General features: G+C 36.5%; 1 non-coding gene and 23 pseudogenes across 1 annotated transcript; all 24 read left to right on the forward strand.

The window, feature by feature from the left end:
• Positions 1-133: 133 nt before the first annotated feature.
• Positions 134-252, forward strand: LOC124330578 (annotated as a pseudogene).
• Positions 253-536: 284 nt separating this feature from the next.
• LOC124330971 lies at positions 537-655 on the forward strand (annotated as a pseudogene).
• Positions 656-1,070: 415 nt separating this feature from the next.
• LOC124330589 lies at positions 1,071-1,189 on the forward strand (annotated as a pseudogene).
• A 415-nt stretch (positions 1,190-1,604) lies between these two features.
• On the forward strand, positions 1,605-1,723 carry LOC124330059 (annotated as a pseudogene).
• A 415-nt stretch (positions 1,724-2,138) lies between these two features.
• On the forward strand, positions 2,139-2,257 carry LOC124329566. Its single transcript, XR_006916822.1, has one exon. It is a non-coding gene; the product is annotated as a 5S ribosomal RNA (ribosomal RNA).
• Positions 2,258-2,541: 284 nt separating this feature from the next.
• On the forward strand, positions 2,542-2,660 carry LOC124330600 (annotated as a pseudogene).
• Positions 2,661-3,075: 415 nt separating this feature from the next.
• Positions 3,076-3,194, forward strand: LOC124330060 (annotated as a pseudogene).
• Positions 3,195-3,609: 415 nt separating this feature from the next.
• On the forward strand, positions 3,610-3,728 carry LOC124330611 (annotated as a pseudogene).
• A 284-nt stretch (positions 3,729-4,012) lies between these two features.
• On the forward strand, positions 4,013-4,131 carry LOC124330614 (annotated as a pseudogene).
• A 415-nt stretch (positions 4,132-4,546) lies between these two features.
• Positions 4,547-4,665, forward strand: LOC124330615 (annotated as a pseudogene).
• Positions 4,666-5,080: 415 nt separating this feature from the next.
• Positions 5,081-5,199, forward strand: LOC124330617 (annotated as a pseudogene).
• A 415-nt stretch (positions 5,200-5,614) lies between these two features.
• Positions 5,615-5,733, forward strand: LOC124334474 (annotated as a pseudogene).
• A 415-nt stretch (positions 5,734-6,148) lies between these two features.
• Positions 6,149-6,267, forward strand: LOC124330618 (annotated as a pseudogene).
• A 416-nt stretch (positions 6,268-6,683) lies between these two features.
• Positions 6,684-6,802, forward strand: LOC124334475 (annotated as a pseudogene).
• Positions 6,803-7,218: 416 nt separating this feature from the next.
• LOC124334476 lies at positions 7,219-7,337 on the forward strand (annotated as a pseudogene).
• Positions 7,338-7,753: 416 nt separating this feature from the next.
• LOC124334477 lies at positions 7,754-7,872 on the forward strand (annotated as a pseudogene).
• Positions 7,873-8,288: 416 nt separating this feature from the next.
• On the forward strand, positions 8,289-8,407 carry LOC124334478 (annotated as a pseudogene).
• A 415-nt stretch (positions 8,408-8,822) lies between these two features.
• On the forward strand, positions 8,823-8,941 carry LOC124330619 (annotated as a pseudogene).
• Positions 8,942-9,356: 415 nt separating this feature from the next.
• LOC124334736 lies at positions 9,357-9,475 on the forward strand (annotated as a pseudogene).
• A 415-nt stretch (positions 9,476-9,890) lies between these two features.
• Positions 9,891-10,009, forward strand: LOC124334737 (annotated as a pseudogene).
• Positions 10,010-10,424: 415 nt separating this feature from the next.
• Positions 10,425-10,543, forward strand: LOC124334856 (annotated as a pseudogene).
• Positions 10,544-10,959: 416 nt separating this feature from the next.
• Positions 10,960-11,078, forward strand: LOC124330621 (annotated as a pseudogene).
• Positions 11,079-11,363: 285 nt separating this feature from the next.
• On the forward strand, positions 11,364-11,482 carry LOC124330622 (annotated as a pseudogene).
• A 416-nt stretch (positions 11,483-11,898) lies between these two features.
• Positions 11,899-12,017, forward strand: LOC124330623 (annotated as a pseudogene).
• Positions 12,018-12,421: the final 404 nt, after the last annotated feature.

Below are 12,421 nucleotides of genomic sequence, written 5' to 3' on the forward strand. Positions count from 1 at the left end.
TTTTCAAAGTTTATCGCGCTTTTTTATTCGCGATGGTTACGAGTCCAAATTCAATGAACAAACATTTCTATCACTTTGAAGTGATTTTCTATTCATCCATTGGGACTGGGAGGGTAATTTTTCATTTTTGAATGTCAACGGCCATATCACGTAGAACGCACCTGGTCTCGTCAGCTCCCAGAAGTTAAGTTACGTCGAGTCCCGTTAGTACTTGGAAGGGTGACCGCTTGGGAATACGGGATGTCGTTGGCGATGAATAGTTTGTTTTCAATAACAAATTTCTTGAAATTTTTTTTCAATCACGATGGTTACCAGTCCAAATTCGTAGATCAAAAATATCAATGGCATAGAGATAGGTTCAATTCATCTATTTAAATGATTCTGGATAAATTTCATTGCGAGTTTTTCAAAGTTTATCGCGCTTTTTTATTCGCGATGGTTACGAGTCCAAATTCAATGAACAAACATTTCTATCACTTTGAAGTGATTTTCTATTCATCCATTGGGACTGGGAGGGTAATTTTTCATTTTTGAATGTCAACGGCCATATCACGTAGAACACACCTGGTCTCGTCAGATCCCAGAAGTTAAGTTACGTCGAGTCCCGTTAGTACTTGGAAGGGTGACCGCTTGGGAATACGGGATGTCGTTTGCGATGAATAGTTTGTTTTCAATAACAAATTTCTTGAAATTTTTTTTTCAATCACGATGGTTACCAGTCCAAATTCGTAGATAAAACATTTCAATGCCTTAGAGATAGGTTCAATTCATCTATAAGAATGATTCTGGATCAATTCCATTGAGAGTTTTTCAAAGTTTATCGCGTTTTTTAATCGCGATGGTTACCAGTCCAAATTCGTAGATCAAAAATATCAATGGCATAGAGATAGGTTCAATTCATCTATTTGAATGATTCTGGATAAATTTCATTGCGAGTTTTTCAAAGTTTATCGCGCTTTTTTATTCGCGATGGTTACGAGTCCAAATTCAATGAACAAACATTTCTATCACTTTGAAGTGATTTTCTATTCATCCATTGGGACTGGGAGGGTAATTTTTCATTTTTGAATGTCAACGGCCATATCACGTAGAACGCACCTGGTCTCGTCAGCTCCCAGAAGTTAAGTTACGTCGAGTCCCGTTAGTACTTGGAAGGGTGACCGCTTGGGAATACGGGATGTCGTTGGCGATGAATAGTTTGTTTTCAATAACAAATTTCTTGAAATTTTTTTTTCAATCACGATGGTTACCAGTCCAAATTCGTAGATAAAACATTTCAATGCCTTAGAGATAGGTTCAATTCATCTATAAGAATGATTCTGGATCAATTCCATTGAGAGTTTTTCAAAGTTTATCGCGTTTTTTAATCGCGATGGTTACCAGTCCAAATTCGTAGATCAAAAATATCAATGGCATAGAGATAGGTTCAATTCATCTATTTGAATGATTCTGGATAAATTTCATTGCGAGTTTTTCAAAGTTTATCGCGCTTTTTTATTCGCGATGGTTACGAGTCAAAATTCAATGAACAAACATTTCTATCACTTTGAAGTGATTTTCTATTCATCCATTGGGACTGGGAGGGTAATTTTTCATTTTTGAATGTCAACGGCCATATCACGGAGAACGCACCTGGTCTCGTCAGCTCCCAGAAGTTAAGTTACGTCGAGTCCCGTTTGTACTTGGAAGGGTGACCGCTTGGGAATACGGGATGTCGTTTGCGATAAATAGTTTGTTTTCAATAACAAATTTCTTGAAATTTTTTTTTCAATCACGATGGTTACCAGTCCAAATTCGTAGATAAAACATTTCAATGCCTTAGAGATAGGTTCAATTCATCTATAAGAATGATTCTGGATCAATTCCATTGAGAGTTTTTCAAAGTTTATCGCGTTTTTTAATCGCGATGGTTACCAGTCCAAATTCGTAGATCAAAAATATCAATGGCATAGAGATAGGTTCAATTCATCTATTTGAATGATTCTGGATAAATTTCATTGCGAGTTTTTCAAAGTTTATCGCGCTTTTTTATTCGCGATGGTTACGAGTCCAAATTCAATGAACAAACATTTCTATCACTTTGAAGTGATTTTCTATTCATCCATTGGGACTGGGAGGGTAATTTTTCATTTTTGAATGTCAACGGCCATATCACGTAGAACACACCTGGTCTCGTCAGATCCCAGAAGTTAAGTTACGTCGAGTCCCGTTAGTACTTGGAAGGGTGACCGCTTGGGAATACGGGATGTCGTTGGCGATGAATATTTTGTTTTCAATAACAAATTTCTTGAAATTTTTTTTCAATCACGATGGTTACCAGTCCAAATTCGTAGATCAAAAATATCAATGGCATAGAGATAGGTTCAATTCATCTATTTAAATGATTCTGGATAAATTTCATTGCGAGTTTTTCAAAGTTTATCGCGCTTTTTTATTTGCGATGGTTACGAGTCCAAATTCAATGAACAAACATTTCTATCACTTTGAAGTGATTTTCTATTCATCCATTGGGACTGGGAGGGTAATTTTTCATTTTTGAATGTCAACGGCCATATCACGTAGAACGCACCTGGTCTCGTCAGCTCCCAGAAGTTAAGTTACGTCGAGTCCCGTTAGTACTTGGAAGGGTGACCGCTTGGGAATACGGGATGTCGTTGGCGATGAATAGTTTGTTTTCAATAACAAATTTCTTGAAATTTTTTTTTCAATCACGATGGTTACCAGTCCAAATTCGTAGATAAAACATTTCAATGCCTTAGAGATAGGTTCAATTCATCTATAAGAATGATTCTGGATCAATTCCATTGAGAGTTTTTCAAAGTTTATCGCGTTTTTTAATCGCGATGGTTACCAGTCCAAATTCGTAGATCAAAAATATCAATGGCATAGAGATAGGTTCAATTCATCTATTTGAATGATTCTGGATAAATTTCATTGCGAGTTTTTCAAAGTTTATCGCGCTTTTTTATTCGCGATGGTTACGAGTCAAAATTCAATGAACAAACATTTCTATCACTTTGAAGTGATTTTCTATTCATCCATTGGGACTGGGAGGGTAATTTTTCATTTTTGAATGTCAACGGCCATATCACGGAGAACGCACCTGGTCTCGTCAGCTCCCAGAAGTTAAGTTACGTCGAGTCCCGTTTGTACTTGGAAGGGTGACCGCTTGGGAATACGGGATGTCGTTTGCGATAAATAGTTTGTTTTCAATAACAAATTTCTTGAAATTTTGTTTTCAATCACGATGGTTACCAGTCCAAATTCGTAGATAAAACATTTCAATGCCTTAGAGATAGGTTCAATTCATCTATAAGAATGATTCTGGATCAATTCCATTGAGAGTTTTTCAAAGTTTATCGCGTTTTTTAATCGCGATGGTTACCAGTCCAAATTCGTAGATCAAAAATATCAATGGCATAGAGATAGGTTCAATTCATCTATTTGAATGATTCTGGATAAATTTCATTGCGAGTTTTTCAAAGTTTATCGCGCTTTTTTATTCGCGATGGTTACGAGTCCAAATTCAATGAACAAACATTTCTATCACTTTGAAGTGATTTTCTATTCATCCATTGGGACTGGGAGGGTAATTTTTCATTTTTGAATGTCAACGGCCATATCACGTAGAACGCACCTGGTCTCGTCAGCTCCCAGAAGTTAAGTTACGTCGAGTCCCGTTAGTACTTGGAAGGGTGACCGCTTGGGAATACGGGATGTCGTTGGCGATGAATAGTTTGTTTTCAATAACAAATTTCTTGAAATTTTTTTTCAATCACGATGGTTACCAGTCCAAATTCGTAGATCAAAAATATCAATGGCATAGAGATAGGTTCAATTCATCTATTTAAATGATTCTGGATAAATTTCATTGCGAGTTTTTCAAAGTTTATCGCGCTTTTTTATTCGCGATGGTTACGAGTCCAAATTCAATGAACAAACATTTCTATCACTTTGAAGTGATTTTCTATTCATCCATTGGGACTGGGAGGGTAATTTTTCATTTTTGAATGTCAACGGCCATATCACGTAGAACGCACCTGGTCTCGTCAGCTCCCAGAAGTTAAGTTACGTCGAGTCCCGTTAGTACTTGGAAGGGTGACCGCTTGGGAATACGGGATGTCGTTGGCGATGAATAGTTTGTTTTCAATAACAAATTTCTTGAAATTTTTTTTTCAATCACGATGGTTACCAGTCCAAATTCGTAGATAAAACATTTCAATGCCTTAGAGATAGGTTCAATTCATCTATAAGAATGATTCTGGATCAATTCCATTGAGAGTTTTTCAAAGTTTATCGCGTTTTTTAATCGCGATGGTTACCAGTCCAAATTCGTAGATCAAAAATATCAATGGCATAGAGATAGGTTCAATTCATCTATTTGAATGATTCTGGATAAATTTCATTGCGAGTTTTTCAAAGTTTATCGCGCTTTTTTATTCGCGATGGTTACGAGTCCAAATTCAATGAACAAACATTTCTATCACTTTGAAGTGATTTTCTATTCATCCATTGGGACTGGGAGGGTAATTTTTCATTTTTGAATGTCAACGGCCATATCACGTAGAACGCACCTGGTCTCGTCAGCTCCCAGAAGTTAAGTTACGTCGAGTCCCGTTAGTACTTGGAAGGGTGACCGCTTGGGAATACGGGATGTCGTTGGCGATGAATAGTTTGTTTTCAATAACAAATTTCTTGAAATTTTTTTTTCAATCACGATGATTACCAGTCCAAATTCGTAGATAAAACATTTCAATGCCTTAGAGATAGGTTCAATTCATCTATAAGAATGATTCTGGATCAATTCCATTGAGAGTTTTTCAAAGTTTATCGCGTTTTTTAATCGCGATGGTTACCAGTCCAAATTCGTAGATCAAAAATATCAATGGCATAGAGATAGGTTCAATTCATCTATAGGAATGATTCTGGATAAATTTCATTGCGAGTTTTTCAAAGTTTATCGCGCCTTTTTATTCGCGATGGTTACGAGTCCAAATTCAATGAACAAACATTTCTATCACTTTGAAGTGATTTTCTATTCATCCATTGGGACTGGGAGGGTAATTTTTCATTTTTGAATGTCAACGGCCATATCACGTAGAACGCACCTGGTCTCGTCAGCTCCCAGAAGTTAAGTTACGTCGAGTCCCGTTAGTACTTGGAAGGGTGACCGCTTGGGAATACGGGATGTCGTTGGCGATGAACAGTTTGTTTTCAATAACAAATTTCTTGAAATTTTTTTTTCAATCACGATGGTTACCAGTCCAAATTCGTAGATAAAACATTTCAATGCCTTAGAGATAGGTTCAATTCATCTATAAGAATGATTCTGGATCAATTCCATTGAGAGTTTTTCAAAGTTTATCGCGTTTTTTAATCGCGATGGTTACCAGTCCAAATTCGTAGATCAAAAATATCAATGGCATAGAGATAGGTTCAATTCATCTATTTGAATGATTCTGGATAAATTTCATTGCGAGTTTTTCAAAGTTTATCGCGCTTTTTTATTCGCGATGGTTACGAGTCCAAATTCAATGAACAAACATTTCTATCACTTTGAAGTGATTTTCTATTCATCCATTGGGACTGGGAGGGTAATTTTTCATTTTTGAATGTCAACGGCCATATCACGTAGAACGCACCTGGTCTCGTCAGCTCCCAGAAGTTAAGTTACGTCGAGTCCCGTTAGTACTTGGAAGGGTGACCGCTTGGGAATACGGGATGTCGTTTGCGATGAATAGTTTGTTTTCAATAACAAATTTCTTGAAATTTTTTTTTCAATCACGATGGTTACCAGTCCAAATTCGTAGATAAAACATTTCAATGCCTTAGAGATAGGTTCAATTCATCTATAAGAATGATTCTGGATCAATTCCATTGAGAGTTTTTCAAAGTTTATCGCGTTTTTTAATCGCGATGGTTACCAGTCCAAATTCGTAGATCAAAAATATCAATGGCATAGAGATAGGTTCAATTCATCTATTTGAATGATTCTGGATAAATTTCATTGCGAGTTTTTCAAAGTTTATCGCGCTTTTTTATTCGCGATGGTTACGAGTCCAAATTCAATGAACAAACATTTCTATCACTTTGAAGTGATTTTCTATTCATCCATTGGGACTGGGAGGGTAATTTTTCATTTTTGAATGTCAACGGCCATATCACGTAGAACGCACCTGGTCTCGTCAGCTCCCAGAAGTTAAGTTACGTCGAGTCCCGTTAGTACTTGGAAGGGTGACCGCTTGGGAATACGGGATGTCGTTGGCGATGAATAGTTTGATTTCAATAACAAATTTCTTCAAATTTTTTTTTCAATCACGATGGTTACCAGTCCAAATTCGTAGATAAAACATTTCAATGCCTTAGAGATAGGTTCAATTCATCTATAAGAATGATTCTGGATCAATTCCATTGAGAGTTTTTCAAAGTTTATCGCGTTTTTTAATCGCGATGGTTACCAGTCCAAATTCGTAGATCAAAAATATCAATGGCATAGAGATAGGTTCAATTCATCTATTTGAATGATTCTGGATAAATTTCATTGCGAGTTTTTCAAAGTTTATCGCGCTTTTTTATTCGCGATGGTTACGAGTCCAAATTCAATGAACAAACATTTCTATCACTTTGAAGTGATTTTCTTATTCATCCATTGGGACTGGGAGGGTAATTTTTCATTTTTGAATGTCAACGGCCATATCACGTAGAACGCACCTGGTCTCGTCAGCTCCCAGAAGTTAAGTTACGTCGAGTCCCGTTAGTACTTGGAAGGGTGACCGCTTGGGAATACGGGATGTCGTTTGCGATGAATAGTTTGTTTTCAATAACAAATTTCTTGAAATTTTTTTTTCAATCACGATGGTTACCAGTCCAAATTCGTAGATAAAACATTTCAATGCCTTAGAGATAGGTTCAATTCATCTATAAGAATGATTCTGGATCAATTCCATTGAGAGTTTTTCAAAGTTTATCGCGTTTTTTAATCGCGATGGTTACCAGTCCAAATTCGTAGATCAAAAATATCAATGGCATAGAGATAGGTTCAATTCATCTATAGGAATGATTCTGGATAAATTTCATTGCGAGTTTTTCAAAGTTTATCGCGCTTTTTTATTCGCGATGGTTACGAGTCCAAATTCAATGAACAAACATTTCTATCACTTTGAAGTGATTTTCTTATTCATCCATTGGGACTGGGAGGGTAATTTTTCATTTTTGAATGTCAACGGCCATATCACGTAGAACGCACCTGGTCTCGTCAGCTCCCAGAAGTTAAGTTACGTCGAGTCCCGTTAGTACTTGGAAGGGTGACCGCTTGGGAATACGGGATGTCGTTTGCGATGAATAGTTTGTTTTCAATAACAAATTTCTTGAAATTTTTTTTTCAATCACGATGGTTACCAGTCCAAATTCGTAGATAAAACATTTCAATGCCTTAGAGATAGGTTCAATTCATCTATAAGAATGATTCTGGATCAATTCCATTGAGAGTTTTTCAAAGTTTATCGCGTTTTTTAATCGCGATGGTTACCAGTCCAAATTCGTAGATCAAAAATATCAATGGCATAGAGATAGGTTCAATTCATCTATAGGAATGATTCTGGATAAATTTCATTGCGAGTTTTTCAAAGTTTATCGCGCTTTTTTATTCGCGATGGTTACGAGTCCAAATTCAATGAACAAACATTTCTATCACTTTGAAGTGATTTTCTTATTCATCCATTGGGACTGGGAGGGTAATTTTTCATTTTTGAATGTCAACGGCCATATCACGTAGAACGCACCTGGTCTCGTCAGCTCCCAGAAGTTAAGTTACGTCGAGTCCCGTTAGTACTTGGAAGGGTGACCGCTTGGGAATACGGGATGTCGTTTGCGATGAATAGTTTGTTTTCAATAACAAATTTCTTGAAATTTTTTTTTCAATCACGATGGTTACCAGTCCAAATTCGTAGATAAAACATTTCAATGCCTTAGAGATAGGTTCAATTCATCTATAAGAATGATTCTGGATCAATTCCATTGAGAGTTTTTCAAAGTTTATCGCGTTTTTTAATCGCGATGGTTACCAGTCCAAATTCGTAGATCAAAAATATCAATGGCATAGAGATAGGTTCAATTCATCTATAGGAATGATTCTGGATAAATTTCATTGCGAGTTTTTCAAAGTTTATCGCGCTTTTTTATTCGCGATGGTTACGAGTCCAAATTCAATGAACAAACATTTCTATCACTTTGAAGTGATTTTCTTATTCATCCATTGGGACTGGGAGGGTAATTTTTCATTTTTGAATGTCAACGGCCATATCACGTAGAACGCACCTGGTCTCGTCAGCTCCCAGAAGTTAAGTTACGTCGAGTCCCGTTAGTACTTGGAAGGGTGACCGCTTGGGAATACGGGATGTCGTTTGCGATGAATAGTTTGTTTTCAATAACAAATTTCTTGAAATTTTTTTTTCAATCACGATGGTTACCAGTCCAAATTCGTAGATAAAACATTTCAATGCCTTAGAGATAGGTTCAATTCATCTATAAGAATGATTCTGGATAAATTTCATTGAGAGTTTTTCAAAGTTTATCGCGTTTTTTAATCGCGATGGTTACCAGTCCAAATTCGTAGATCAAAAATATCAATGGCATAGAGATAGGTTCAATTCATCTATTTGAATGATTCTGGATAAATTTCATTGCGAGTTTTTCAAAGTTTATCGCGCTTTTTTATTCGCGATGGTTACGAGTCCAAATTCAATGAACAAACATTTCTATCACTTTGAAGTGATTTTCTATTCATCCATTGGGACTGGGAGGGTAATTTTTCATTTTTGAATGTCAACGGCCATATCACGTAGAACGCACCTGGTCTCGTCAGCTCCCAGAAGTTAAGTTACGTCGAGTCCCGTTAGTACTTGGAAGGGTGACCGCTTGGGAATACGGGATGTCGTTGGCGATGAATAGTTTGTTTTCAATAACAAATTTCTTGAAATTTTTTTTTCAATCACGATGATTACCAGTCCAAATTCGTAGATAAAACATTTCAATGCCTTAGAGATAGGTTCAATTCATCTATAAGAATGATTCTGGATCAATTCCATTGAGAGTTTTTCAAAGTTTATCGCGTTTTTTAATCGCGATGGTTACCAGTCCAAATTCGTAGATCAAAAATATCAATGGCATAGAGATAGGTTCAATTCATCTATAGGAATGATTCTGGATAAATTTCATTGCGAGTTTTTCAAAGTTTATCGCGCTTTTTTATTCGCGATGGTTACGAGTCCAAATTCAATGAACAAACATTTCTATCACTTTGAAGTGATTTTCTATTCATCCATTGGGACTGGGAGGGTAATTTTTCATTTTTGAATGTCAACGGCCATATCACGTAGAACGCACCTGGTCTCGTCAGCTCCCAGAAGTTAAGTCACGTCGAGTCCCGTTAGTACTTGGAAGGGTGACCGCTTGGGAATACGGGATGTCGTTGGCGATGAATAGTTTGTTTTCAATAACAAATTTCTTGAAATTTTTTTTTCAATCACGATGGTTACCAGTCCAAATTCGTAGATAAAACATTTCAATGCCTTAGAGATAGGTTCAATTCATCTATAAGAATGATTCTGGATCAATTCCATTGAGAGTTTTTCAAAGTTTATCGCGCTTTTTAATCGCGATGGTTACCAGTCCAAATTCGTAGATCAAAAATATCAATGGCATAGAGATAGGTTCAATTCATCTATAGGAATGATTCTGGATAAATTTCATTGCGAGTTTTTCAAAGTTTATCGCGCTTTTTTATTCGCGATGGTTACGAGTCCAAATTCAATGAACAAACATTTCTATCACTTTGAAGTGATTTTCTATTCATCCATTGGGACTGGGAGGGTAATTTTTCATTTTTGAATGTCAACGGCCATATCACGTAGAACGCACCTGGTCTCGTCAGCTCCCAGAAGTTAAGTCACGTCGAGTCCCGTTAGTACTTGGAAGGGTGACCGCTTGGGAATACGGGATGTCGTTGGCGATGAATAGTTTGTTTTCAATAACAAATTTCTTGAAATTTTTTTTTCAATCACGATGGTTACCAGTCCAAATTCGTAGATAAAACATTTCAATGCCTTAGAGATAGGTTCAATTCATCTATAAGAATGATTCTGGATCAATTCCATTGAGAGTTTTTCAAAGTTTATCGCGTTTTTTAATCGCGATGGTTACCAGTCCAAATTCGTAGATCAAAAATATCAATGGCATAGAGATAGGTTCAATTCATCTATTTGAATGATTCTGGATAAATTTCATTGCGAGTTTTTCAAAGTTTATCGCGCTTTTTTATTCGCGATGGTTACGAGTCCAAATTCAATGAACAAACATTTTTATCACTTTGAAGTGATTTTCTATTCATCCATTGGGACTGGGAGGGTAATTTTTCATTTTTGAATGTCAACGGCCATATCACATAGAACGCACCTGGTCTCGTCAGCTCCCAGAAGTTAAGTTACGTCGAGTCCCGTTAGTACTTGGAAGGGTGACCGCTTGGGAATACGGGATGTCGTTGGCGATGAATAGTTTGTTTTCAATAACAAATTTCTTGAAATTTTTTTTTCAATCACGATGGTTACCAGTCCAAATTCGTAGATAAAACATTTCAATGCCTTAGAGATAGGTTCAATTCATTTATAAGAATGATTCTGGATCAATTCCATTGAGAGTTTTTCAAAGTTTATCGCGTTTTTTAATCGCGATGGTTACCAGTCCAAATTCGTAGATCAAAAATATCAATGGCATAGAGATAGGTTCAATTCATCTATTTGAATGATTCTGGATAAATTTCATTGCGAGTTTTTCAAAGTTTATCGCGCTTTTTTATTCGCGATGGTTACGAGTCCAAATTCAATGAACAAACATTTCTATCACTTTGAAGTGATTTTCTTATTCATCCATTGGGACTGGGAGGGTAATTTTTCATTTTTGAATGTCAACGGCCATATCACGTAGAACGCACCTGGTCTCGTCAGCTCCCAGAAGTTAAGTTACGTCGAGTCCCGTTAGTACTTGGAAGGGTGACCGCTTGGGAATACGGGATGTCGTTGGCGATGAATATTTTGTTTTCAATAACAAATTTCTTGAAATTTTTTTTCAATCACGATGGTTACCAGTCCAAATTCGTAGATCAAAAATATCAATGGCATAGAGATAGGTTCAATTCATCTATTTGAATGATTCTGGATAAATTTCATTGCGAGTTTTTCAAAGTTTATCGCGCTTTTTTATTCGCGATGGTTACGAGTCCAAATTCAATGAACAAACATTTTTATCACTTTGAAGTGATTTTCTTATTCATCCATTGGGACTGGGAGGGTAATTTTTCATTTTTGAATGTCAACGGCCATATCACGTAGAACGCACCTGGTCTCGTCAGCTCCCAGAAGTTAAGTTACGTCGAGTCCCGTTAGTACTTGGAAGGGTGACCGCTTGGGAATACGGGATGTCGTTGGCGATGAATATTTTGTTTTCAATAACAAATTTCTTGAAATTTTTTTTTCAATCACGATGGTTACCAGTCCAAATTCGTAGATAAAACATTTCAATGCCTTAGAGATAGGTTCAATTCATTTATAAGAATGATTCTGGATCAATTCCATTGAGAGTTTTTCAAAGTTTATCGCGTTTTTTAATCGCGATGGTTACCAGTCCAAATTCGTAGATCAAAAATATCAATGGCATAGAGATAGGTTCAATTCATCTATTTGAATGATTCTGGATAAATTTCATTGCGAGTTTTTCAAAGTTTATCGCGCTTTTTTATTCGCGATGGTTACGAGTCCAAATTCAATGAACAAACATTTTTATCACTTTGAAGTGATTTTCTTATTCATCCATTGGGACTGGGAGGGTAATTTTTCATTTTTGAATGTCAACGGCCATATCACGTAGAACGCACCTGGTCTCGTCAGCTCCCAGAAGTTAAGTTACGTCGAGTCCCGTTAGTACTTGGAAGGGTGACCGCTTGGGAATACGGGATGTCGTTGGCGATGAATATTTTGTTTTCAATAACAAATTTCTTGAAATTTTTTTTTCAATCACGATGGTTACCAGTCCAAATTCGTAGATAAAACATTTCAATGCCTTAGAGATAGGTTCAATTCATTTATAAGAATGATTCTGGATCAATTCCATTGAGAGTTTTTCAAAGTTTATCGCGTTTTTTAATCGCGATGGTTACCAGTCCAAATTCGTAGATCAAAAATATCAATGGCATAGAGATAGGTTCAATTCATCTATTTGAATGATTCTGGATAAATTTCATTGCGAGTTTTTCAAAGTTTATCGCGCTTTTTTATTCGCGATGGTTACGAGTCCAAATTCAATGAACAAACATTTCTATCACTTTGAAGTGATTTTCTTATTCATCCATTGGGACTGGGAGGGTAATTTT

Source organism: Daphnia pulicaria, chromosome 3, assembly GCF_021234035.1.
Source record: "Daphnia pulicaria isolate SC F1-1A chromosome 3, SC_F0-13Bv2, whole genome shotgun sequence".
NCBI lineage: Eukaryota > Metazoa > Arthropoda > Branchiopoda > Diplostraca > Daphniidae > Daphnia > Daphnia pulicaria.